Here is an 11208-nt window from a genome sequence, read left to right on the forward strand (position 1 = left end):
ATAGATGGAGTTGGGAGATAGCTCTGGCAAGAATCATAGAATCATAGAATCATAGAATCATTGAGGTTGGAAAAGACCTCTAAGATCATCGAGTCCAACCGTCAACCCAACACCACCATGCCCACTAAACCATGTCCCTAAGCGCCTCATCTACACGTCTTTTAAATACCTCCAGGGATGGGGACTCCACCACTTCCCTGGGCAGCCTGGTCCAATGTTTCACCACTCTTTCAGTAAAGAAATTTTTCCTCATGTCCAATCTAAACCTCCCCTGGTGCAACTTGAGGCCATTTCCTCTCGTCCTATCGCTAGTTACTTGGGAGAAGAGACCAACACCCACCTCGCTACAACCTCCTCTCAGGTAGTTGTAGAGAGCGATGAGGTCTCCCCTCAGCCTCCTTCTCTCCAGGCTAAACAGTCCCAGTTCCCTCAGCCGCTCCTCATAAGACTTGTTCTCCAGACCCCTCACCAGCCTCGTTGCCCTTCTCTGGACACGCTCCAGCACCTCGACGTCCTTCTTGTAGTGAGGGGCCCAAAACTGAACACAGTATTCGAGGTGCGGCCTCACCAGTGCCGAGTACAGGGGCACGATCACTTCCCTACTCCTACTGGCCACACTATTTCTGATACAGGCCAGGATGCCATTGGCCTTCTTGGCCGCCTGGGCACACTGCTGGCTCATGTTCAGCCGGCTGTCGACCAACACCCCCAGGTCCTTCTCTGCTGGGCAGCTTTCCAGCCACTCTTCCCCAAGCCTGTAGCGCTGCATGGGGTTGTTGTGGCCGAAGTGCAGGACCCGGCACTTGTCCTTGTTGAACCTCATACAGTTGGCCTGGGCCCATCCATCCAGCCTGTCCAGGTCCCTCTGCAGGGCCTTCCTACCCTCGAGCAGATCAACACTCCCACCCAACTTGGTGTCGTCTGCAAACTTACTGAGCGTGCACTCAATCCCCTCATCCAGATCATCAATAAAGATATTAAACAAGACCGGCCCCAGTACTGAGCCCTGGGGAACACCGCTCGTGACCGGCCACCAACTGGATGTAACTCCATTCACCACAACTCTCTGGGCCCGGCCATCCAGCCAGTTTTTGACCCAGCGCAGAGTACACCTGTCTAAGCCGTGAGCCGCCAGCTTCTCGAGGAGAATGCTGTGGGAGACAGTGTCAAAGGCCTTGCTGAAGTCCAGGTAGACCACATCCACAGCCTTTCCCTCATCCACTAGGCGGGTCACCTGGTCATAGAAGGAGATCAGGTTGGTCAAGCAGGACCTGCCTTTCATGAACCCGTGCTGGCTAGGCCGGATCCCCTGGTTGTCCCACTCATGCCTTGTGAGCGCCCTCAAGATGAGCCGCTCCATAATCTTCCCCGGCACCGAGGTCAGGCTGACAGGCCTGTAGTTCCCCGGATCCTCCTTCCGGCCCTTCTTGTAGATGGACGTCACATTGGCAAGCCTCCAGTCTTCCGGGACCTCCCCTGTTAACCAGGACTGCTGATAAATGATGGAGAGTGGCTTGGCGAGCTCCTCCGCCAGCTCCCTCAGCACTCTCGGGTGGATCCCATCCGGCCCCATAGACTTGTGAGCGTCCAGGTGGCGTAGCAGGTCATTGACTGCTTCCTCCTGGATTACGGGGGGTTCATCCTGCTCGCCGTCCCCGTCTTCCAGCTCGGGGGGCCGAGTACCCTGAGGATAACTGGTCTGCCTGTTAAAGACTGAGGCAAAGAAGGCATTGAGTACCTCAGCCTTTTCCTCATCCTCAGTGACAATGTTCCCCCCCGCATCCAATAAAGGATGGAGATTCTCCTTGGCTCAAAGAAGCAAGGCTGCAAGAGAAAATTGGGATAAGCTGAGTGAGAAGCCAGGGAGAATCAAGGAATCGTGCATGTGGAGGACAAAAGCAAGAGGTAAAACAGGGTAAGGACCTGGAGTGGAAAAACATGAGTACTGGGTCAAGGAAATGGTTAAAAGAGATTAACAAAATAGACAAACTCCAAAACTCTGCAGTGCAGTCCCAAAGCGAGTGGGCCACACAAATATTCTGATCGACATGCAGAGACATTGCTGCACACACTCCAAAGAAAACTATCATACTATGTTCAACATGTGCAAACGAAGAGCTGATTAAGTAGTTGATGAGTTTGGCAACAGACTTTTGCTTGCTCTTGCAGCGTGTTGGAGTGAACACCCTCTACATGGAATGATTTATGACTGAACTGTGGAGAGGGATGAGATGGAGTTAGACAACAAATGATTAGACAACGAGCACAACTGAATTATTTGAAAAGGTGCAGAACATATGGAGGATACAGCACTTGATAAATGAAGAGAATAGGTCAAAGGACTCATAAAGCTGCACATTATAATTATGGGGCTGTGAGTACAAAAGCACTACTTCAAACGTTTCAAACCAGTGTTGGTACTTATCATCAGCCGTCTTTCAATCCTTCTCTCAAACTACTTCATAAAGTTTTATATCTAGATTTATAAAACCTATTAATAAGCACCTGCCAGAGCTCTCTATACCTTTGCTGTGTATCATGCGGGAGAAAAAAGAAAACCCAGCAGTTTCCTCAAAACCAAAGCAATAAATAAACAAAGCTGATGTGTATTTCCATTCATCTTATTAAACATTTCCAAAAAATCCTTTTCCATACTTATAAGAAAGTGATACTTAAAGAAACAAATGACATTATTCCTTCTTGGTTTTGGGGGGGGGGGGGCTGAGGAGGAGGAAAGCTGCTTTTAGGGGTTGAATCTGTGGCAGAACTGAATTTTCCATGTCCTTGGAAATCCTAAATCAGTGCCTTTGAACTCCAAACTCCTGAACTTCTAATAGCATGCTCTCAAAAATATGTTGGAGAATTGTATTCATTCTTGCTTTGCCATCTGTTCTAGTAATGTGCCCAGAGATGATGCCATGTCTGATCGCTGTTAGATGCTAAGGACATACCGGAGAACAGATATTATAAATTTCTTACATAAGGTTATTGGGGTTTTTTGTGATCTGTAATAGATAGCATACTAGAGACCTCAAATGATATAGCAAGTCATCTGGGAGGGGTTATGGAAGGAAGGCAGAGCTGGAATTGCAATAGCTGCCTGCAGGAAATAAGGGAAGTGGAAGCTCTCCATACTGTTGTATGCACATTAAATAGGAGCACGATGCAAGGTCTTCCAGCTCTACAGGGAGAGAGCAAAGTATTATAACTTAAGTGAGGAACCTGATAGCAAGATCACAAGAAAATTGTGTTATTCACTCCCAAAGCTGATGCACATCAAAATAGCTTTTGCAGAGATACACTGGAGCAACTAAGTGGTTTTTTTTCCCCAGATAAAAAGATCACAGGAATCATGTTCCATGCATTATGTGCTGAGTAACCATGTGCAAAGACTCCATATTTATTAGCTCTTCATTAGGAGAACTACTTATAAAGGTGCTGCAATGGCATTAAGTACACTTATTTCATTGCACCTTTTTCAATTGTATGGACCTTGAAACTTGTTTGTAGTACCGGTAAAGGGCTTTTTTCTATACAGTTGTTACCTTAATTGCACCATTTTGCATTCTTTCTCCTTGTTTTACATCCTGCATCTTTTCCCAACAATCTTAAGATTGGTCAATCGATAAGGATAAGTAGCTCCTCGCTCTGTTTTGACCTTTCCCAGGAGGATATTGGGTTTTCTATCAAAAAGCTGTAAATCACTCTTCTGCTGAAGATCACAATACTATTGGCATGCTTCCCACATCTTTTCCATCAATGGCAGAAGAATGTATGTTTCCACTTTTCCATTTTCAATCTGTACTGATAAGACCTAGATACAGACAAAAAAACAAATATTTCTGTTATTTTTATTCTTAGAGTGGGAAATTCTGCTTTCTAGCAGCTGGAGTCCCTCCAGGCTTCTAATTTGTCTGGTTTCTCATTACTACTATGTTTTGCAGTCAATTACAGTTTCCTCTTTATTGGTGGCTGTGATTAGACTAGCTGTTGCCACCCTTGCATCACATTCTGAGAGACACACAGTAGGACTCCATATCTGTAAAACTAAATTCTTTCTTTATTAAAAGAATCAGTTAAAGAGGTTCTGCAGGTGCAGCTAATATTTAGATGCAAACAGTTTAATTTCTGGGTATCTACAGTAAACTCATCCCCCCTCAACTTCTTTTCTTTCCCATCCAGTTATGTGGAGGTTTCCTAACTCACAGAAGTCTCGCAGAACCCTGAGCCATAGCGGAGCCAAGCTCGAGGCACCCGACAATCTTGAAGAATTTCATTCAATCATATTTCCAACATCTCCACATTCTTTCAGCAGCAACATCTCTTTTGGCAGCTCCCAGTAGTAAAGCTTATCTTGGAGACAGGCCATCACCAGCATTATCACTCCCCCAGTCTGATTTCAAATGTTTACTTCCGAAGTGCTGGTGATTCAAAGATCACCAGTTAAATATGACTAGTCTTGATCGCATTTGAGCACTATGTTAACAAATGCAGTTAAGTTTAAAAAGCAGCACCATGCCACACAATCCATATCTATGTGGAACAGTCTTTGCAATACGATTTGCAATATTGTCATGAATCATCAGCAAAACTGCTACTTACCTGAACCAGAGATCGATGCTCACATAAAAACAGTTAAAGTAACAGCCCTTGTTACTCTTTTTTATTCTCCTGGACAAATCATGGAATTCTTCATGTTAATCACTTCATCCACTCCTGAAATGGAGCAACGCTTTAATGAACATGTTGCATGAAATGAGTTCTGTTTGAAAATGAAGAAGGCTGGTCATTGAGACTAAAATGGTAAAAGGAATTCAAGTCACACCATTAATTATCCAAACTGGAGTTCGACCAAGATGCTGCTGTTCTTGTGATACGAGTCATGGGATAGCTCATGATCAACAGCTGTCACAACCTTGACTTCAGTTTTAAGTTTGCTTCTTTGTACTTAGTCTCCATCTGGTACCAGGAGGGTACAGCAGCTCCATTCTTCCTCAGAGCACAGGGTGCCATCTACTGAAGCACCAGAAGTAACTTTAGATCTTTGCCTGTTTTTCTTGGATGTCTCTTATCTAGGCATTGACTAAGCCTGATACTGCTTAGTTTCATGACCAAAGACTCAGACGTGTTTCTGGCTAAAAAGTAACTCCAATTGAAACTGAAAAAAATGCTCAAATAAAAGTGTAAGTCCACTTTTTCCCTGTTGTCTCCCCCAACCCCCCACCCTCAGAAGTTAAATTAGAGATCAAATGAAAATCGTATATGAAGCCAACATTTAGAAGTGTCTACAAATTTAGAAGTATCTAATTATCTCCGTAATATTTATCCATTCATGAATAGAAAAGAAAGTAGAAAAAAGGAATTAAGAGGTTATTTAAAAGCTACTAGTACGATACCATTTGACTGACATTAGTAAACAAATGGAATGATTTTACAGAAGGAAGGGATCTAGATATAGTTATTTATTGAGTAGCAACCTCTGACAAATAATAAAGGAAGGAATCTTGAGTATATGTAATGTGATTAAGAGGAGATAAATATATTAAATTAAGATTTTTGAAAGCAGCTGGTGTCTTCAGGTTGACCAAGAAAGTGCTTAGCAGTTATGGTAATACACTGATACAGAGCTGGGCTGGAAAGGAATTTAAAACCCATAAACAATTTTCCTGCCAATCAAGATTACATTTTCCAGTGTGAACTGCTTCTGAATTGAGACTGAAAATTCCTCCATTATTCTAAAAATAAGGTTAACTAGAAATAGCACCAAGACTGTAAAAGAAATGACAGATGTGCAATCAGGAAAAGATGATAACAAGAATAAGCTTTACAAGAATCACAATTCCAGTTAGGAATAACAGAAGAGGTCTCCCTTTGTGTAAATGAAGACATCTTTACCATGATAATTTGTCTGTCACAATCTACTGTAGTAAAATTGATGCAATCCAGTAAATTGCAGCTTTGTAATAGCAGCCTCCATACATACATTTGCACGAGTGCTCTGTAGTGACAGGAATAGAATATACAGGATAAAAAGTTACCCAAAATAGACTTGTCGAGTCACTGGCCAAATGCTACCCATCACTTTTGGGAACAGAGGGTGACGACAAGCAGAGGCTGTCAGTGCAGCGAGCATGACCCTTCTTGCTGCTCTCGTGTCCCGCAGGTGGGAAGGAGTGGGTTGGAAGGAACAACCACTTTCTGCAGCATTAGCTGCTGCCAACCTCCTAAGTCATCATTGAATAACATGATGTTCTTTGTCTGTGTTTTGCCAGTGGGAGGGTGACTTATCACACAACCATAAAGGATAAGCAGTGTTGACGGGACTAGAGATAAAATTCTTCTGCACATCAGAGGTTCATATTTAATTCCTGTGCTCTGTAGACCTACTATGTAATTTCTGCTGTATGGAGAGAAATCGGCCCTTTCCCAAGTACAGATAAATATGGAACTGCATGACGTTCCCATTTTTGTGGTGCTTGTATACTTTCCCATATGAATAAATGACAGACACTTATATTAAAAGAAAAAAAAAATTAAACTTCCCAACATACTAACAGTTCCAGAGGTTATCACACGGTTGTGTATATCAATGCCAAGTTACAATCCTACCTTGAGTCAGAAGTCTGCACTAGGTTGTGGCACGGCACAAAGGACAGAAGTGAGAAGTGTTTTCAAAAGACTTGCCGATCTGTCAAAATATGCTCTCAAATACTATCCTGGATACTGTATCATAGATATGATATTAGATTATGTTGCATTACCTTACCTGAAACCACATATGCAAACCTATAGTTAGTTACTTTTATAACTGGTGCTAATTATTATATACTGTATTTCATACTATACAAAATAATAATAATTACATTTTTCCAACTATGTACGATATAAAATTTTATCTTGTTATAGACTTAATCTTGCAGCACAGGATACCTCTGCAAATGAAAATCATGAGAGGATTTTGTGTACACTGTATATGCGGCTCCTATGCACCTCTCTGTATTACAGTTTTAAAAAATAAGCCAGGTCTCATGTTATCTTACTGTACCTCTTTCTAATGTAGCGGATCTGGGAAATGTAAGAATAAGCACTTTTCCTTCTATTTTTATTCAATATACGTGCCAAGTAGCAGAAGAGAAATTAATGTATTTCAGTAGCACAGGAAAAGAGACATTAATACAAAGGCACAGAAAGCAATCTCAGAAAGCTTTAGTCGCAATTTACTTTCTCCTTCCCACCATGGCCATCTTCAATATCTGACATCTTTAGAAATTCAGATATTTTAAGTTAGCCGTAGACCATAGCCAGATCCTTCAAAAATGATTTGAAATGACAAAAATTCTGCAAACTTGTTAAAGCAGATTTGTATTGTTCTCTTTTACTGTCTTACTCAGTATCAAAACTTGCAGTAGCTGGGCTTTTCATTGTTTTCAGCCACTCTCAAGTAAGATTTTACCATCCAAAGGTTTAGATATATAATATGACTTTAACTTCTGTCTACTTAGATTATTATACTCTTTGCATAGCATCTGAAAACTGTGCTCAGGCCATGGTGGGGTATGGGGCTGGGCCATGTGCGAGACAAATGATCCCAGGCTTTTCTTTTCCTTCGGCTGTAAGGAAGAAACTTGGTTTAGCAAACAGCCCTTTAACTGGACTTGAGAAAAACTGTATTCCATTTCTTACGCTACCAGTGACATGTTATGTGACTTTGTATAACCCGTATTATGCCTGAATATTTTTTTTTCTTTTTTATCTTTTAAACGGTCAGCGTATTCCTCTGTGTCTTTGAACGGCTCCTATTTCAATGGACTGAGACTTGCAGTCTCTAAGCATTATTATGAAAATAAAAATAGACAGATAAAAGGTCATTATTGGAGGTTATTTGTTCTTAAACACAACACATAAATTTACTAGGTTACCTGAAAAAAAGTCCGTAGAACACAAATAGACTCCATGCAATATTTTTTGCACTTACTACTTATTAAATAGGCAAGATTAACAAAGAGTTGTAGTTGTCTCTAGTATTGGTACACTAATTGGTACTACAATTACACTATTGGTAATACTTCTGCACTTGACAATGAGCTTCAACGTTTGCGGTGGTTTTTCTCATACTAAACTAATTTGATTCTTTCTTTTATCTAGGGAAAATTAAAAAAAGAAAATAACCAGTGAGGATGATAATATTTTCAAAATGAAGAAAAATAAAACTGGAGCATTACCAAGCTTCTCAAAAGGTCACAGTAAGTATGGGAAATTAATAAAAATCATAGAAGAAAATATGTTATGCCCTCTTAATTTTCTGCCTCTATTTAATGTAAGCCTTGTTAGTAACTGATGTGCTGTCTTGCTCAGTCCTCATTTATTTCTTTCCTCATTTCATTTGTCTTCAAAGGAGCCTAGAGGCAACGAGGCCAAGCGTAGAAAACCACTGTGATGTGCCATGCACCGTGGCTTGTGCTATGGCACTGAATTCAAGTAGTGACATATCCTCTGGGTGGTTCAGTCATGACCAGCCCTGCTCAGGGCAGAGCATCCTACCCACCGGACAAGGCAGGATTTTCACAGAAGGAAAACTGCACAGCAGTGTAATTAAACATGCATCATAAGGCATTTCTGTCCAGAGGAAGAAGAGCAGGAAAAAAGTGGCAAGTCCTCACTGCCTAAGTTGTCTTCAGCCTGGCACTATCTGATGTTTGAATTCTTCCCTTTACAGCCTGAGTAACATCCAAAGAAGGTTTGTTACCAGCCGAGTGCATCGCCTTGTTTCCCGATACACCTTTTGGCACCCTCTGTTGTTACTAGCTGGGTCCATCCAGCTTCACGTGGATACGGCAGACAGTGCTACCAGATCTACACGTCAGGCTGCAATGTTTGAGTTGGAAAGTTGTGTAGACCTTTGGCTGCCCTAAACGCATGGACTCAAAATACTGAAAAACAGCGGCAGATGACTGAACTATTACCTAATTTCTGCTATTTAGACTGTTTAGCAGCTCAGGTGACTAGGGTTTAAAGGACTCTGTCAAGTCACAGGGGCTGGAGGAATGCGCTTTTTTTTTTATCCCAAATGGGTAATTATTTAGATGACAATCATATTTCCAAGAATAGGTCAGCATGCCGGGATGCTTAATAACAGTAATTGTCAGCTGTATGTGCAGGCTTGAGCTGTCAGACTGAGCTGTGACATAGCTTTCCCTGCGGGTCGCTGGGAGTGATCGTAAGGTTTTCAGTCTTCTTCGGAGGCACAGAACAGCAGTTCAGCGGAGGAGGAGGTCCCACATAGACAATTTGCTGTAATTGCGGTGGGATGGACCGGGCATTGGTGGAACTCAGTGCTGTCTAGTTGGCAGCTTTAACAAGATATAAAATCTTTTCTATCTTTCCCCAAACAAGAAAAATGGTAAAAAAAAACTGGTTGCAAACACCCGTTCCTGCATTAGGACTCCAAAAGAAAGCCTACGGCTCTGTACTTGTTGAAAACTGGGCATGTGATAGCAAAATCATGGGCTGAAGATGTGCTGAAGATATGTCCTGACTAGTAATATTAAGAATCTTCTTCTGAGCTGCCAATGTCAGCCTCACAGTACCTCAGCAAGACAAACGATTTGGGGGCACGAAACACCTTGAGCCCTAAAAATCCTCACAAAAAAAAGCTTTTAAGTATTGATTTGAGCTTGAGAGAGTTCTTTTTAAGCTGGCTGGAAACTGAAAGCTCAGTCAAATTTATAGCAAGAAAGCATCTTCCGAGTTAGTCGCCATGTTTTCCAAGGGAAGAGCAATTTGACATGGCATGACTGCGTTTCTCGCATGATGAATACAGTTGGCCTAACACAGCCAGCTGCCTTGTAGCATATTATTCCTTACGTGGTAACATCAGAGCTCGCTCAAATTCGGAGTTTATTTCTTCAGGAAATAACAACGTTCAAAAACACAATTTTGTCCCAAATGAGAAAGAATGAACAGTATTTCAAAATTTGCCTCAAAATAAAAACTTTTTTTTTCTTTTTTGGAAACATTGAAATAATCTATGAAAACACTGTGTTTTGCCATCACAATATTACCATAGTTTATTAATTCCGTATTATAGTTATTAAAAATGAATCATTTAAATCTTACAGAAATAAAACACATCAGCCTCCATTTAATTTAATGTTTTGATTATTTCTCATAGTCTCTCAAGTACATCAGTCTGTTTTTGTAGAACGGATTGATTTCCTAGATTCAAAATTTTTTTGTGAAAAAGCTCCCACAGAAAATTTTCAACGTGATGCAAGTAATACTATTTAATCTTATTGAAATGTATTATTAAAGAAGGAATATGACCAGCTCGTGAACTCTCAGGCCATGATCTCATCTGATAAATTTTTCCAATTACGATTATTACCCAGTTCTTATGAAGACACCTGCATGCCTTCCACGTAATGCATTTCAGGAAGCGGCTTGGTTCTGGGTAACCGCGCCGCGGGGATGCCGCGGGGATGCCGCGTGGCACCTGGCAGTCAGGACTTGCCTGGTACTTGGTACTTGCCCGTGTACCAAGTAACTACTTACCTTCTGGTATTGCCACAGCCTGGCAATCTCTGACAATGGATGGACACAACACAGGGGTGACAAACATCTGTCTTAGTATAGGCTGAAAAATTCATCAGGGAAGGCTATTTTCCCTCTTTGCTGGAGACTTCCAGATGATGCCCAGAGTGGGCTGTCTAGCAGAAGGAAATTAAGTCCTTACGTCCTCAGAGAGCTCAGTGACACTAGGGAAGAGACTTCTCGGTTGAGCAGCAGATTTGATAACGTGTAGATTTATCTCCTCATGTTTAGAGTGGCTTTAAGGGTTACCACCATTTTCACACCTCAGTGAGTACTGCCTCAGTCCACTCCCTCACTGCCGGTCTGCATCCTCAGATCCCTGGAAAAGGCGACTGGTAGCAGTTAAATGAACCACAACACTTCCCTGGTATTGATATTTATAACCACAGCATTTCAGAAAAAAAAATCAAACCCACTGTTTTTAAAAAATTATTGAAAAAAGAAGGTTGTTACGTTTCTTCTTCAGACACCTTCCTGCTGAACCCGCCCTCGATTTACCGCTCCGTGCTACGGCCCATCACCGACGGGCTGAGGGTCTTCCCCCCTCGGGGCTCGCCGGGGGAGGAGGGAGCCCGCACGGCTCCCCGGGGCAGCGAGGGGCGGGCCGGGCCGCGCCTC

At 42.1% G+C, this 11208-nt stretch overlaps 1 long non-coding RNA gene across 1 annotated transcript; it reads right to left on the reverse strand.

Moving 5' to 3' along the window:
* Nucleotides 1-1653: 1653 nt before the first annotated feature.
* On the reverse strand, nt 1654-11174 carry LOC143157346 (uncharacterized). Its single transcript, XR_012994763.1, has 4 exons — nt 10552-11174; nt 4603-4716; nt 3546-3814; nt 1654-1824 (listed from the first exon to the last, which is right to left on the reverse strand). It is a non-coding gene; the product is annotated as an uncharacterized LOC143157346 (long non-coding RNA).
* Between the last annotated feature and the right edge of the window lie 34 nt (nt 11175-11208).

The sequence above is a fragment of the Aptenodytes patagonicus genome, chromosome 2, assembly GCF_965638725.1.
Source record: "Aptenodytes patagonicus chromosome 2, bAptPat1.pri.cur, whole genome shotgun sequence".
NCBI lineage: Eukaryota > Metazoa > Chordata > Aves > Sphenisciformes > Spheniscidae > Aptenodytes > Aptenodytes patagonicus.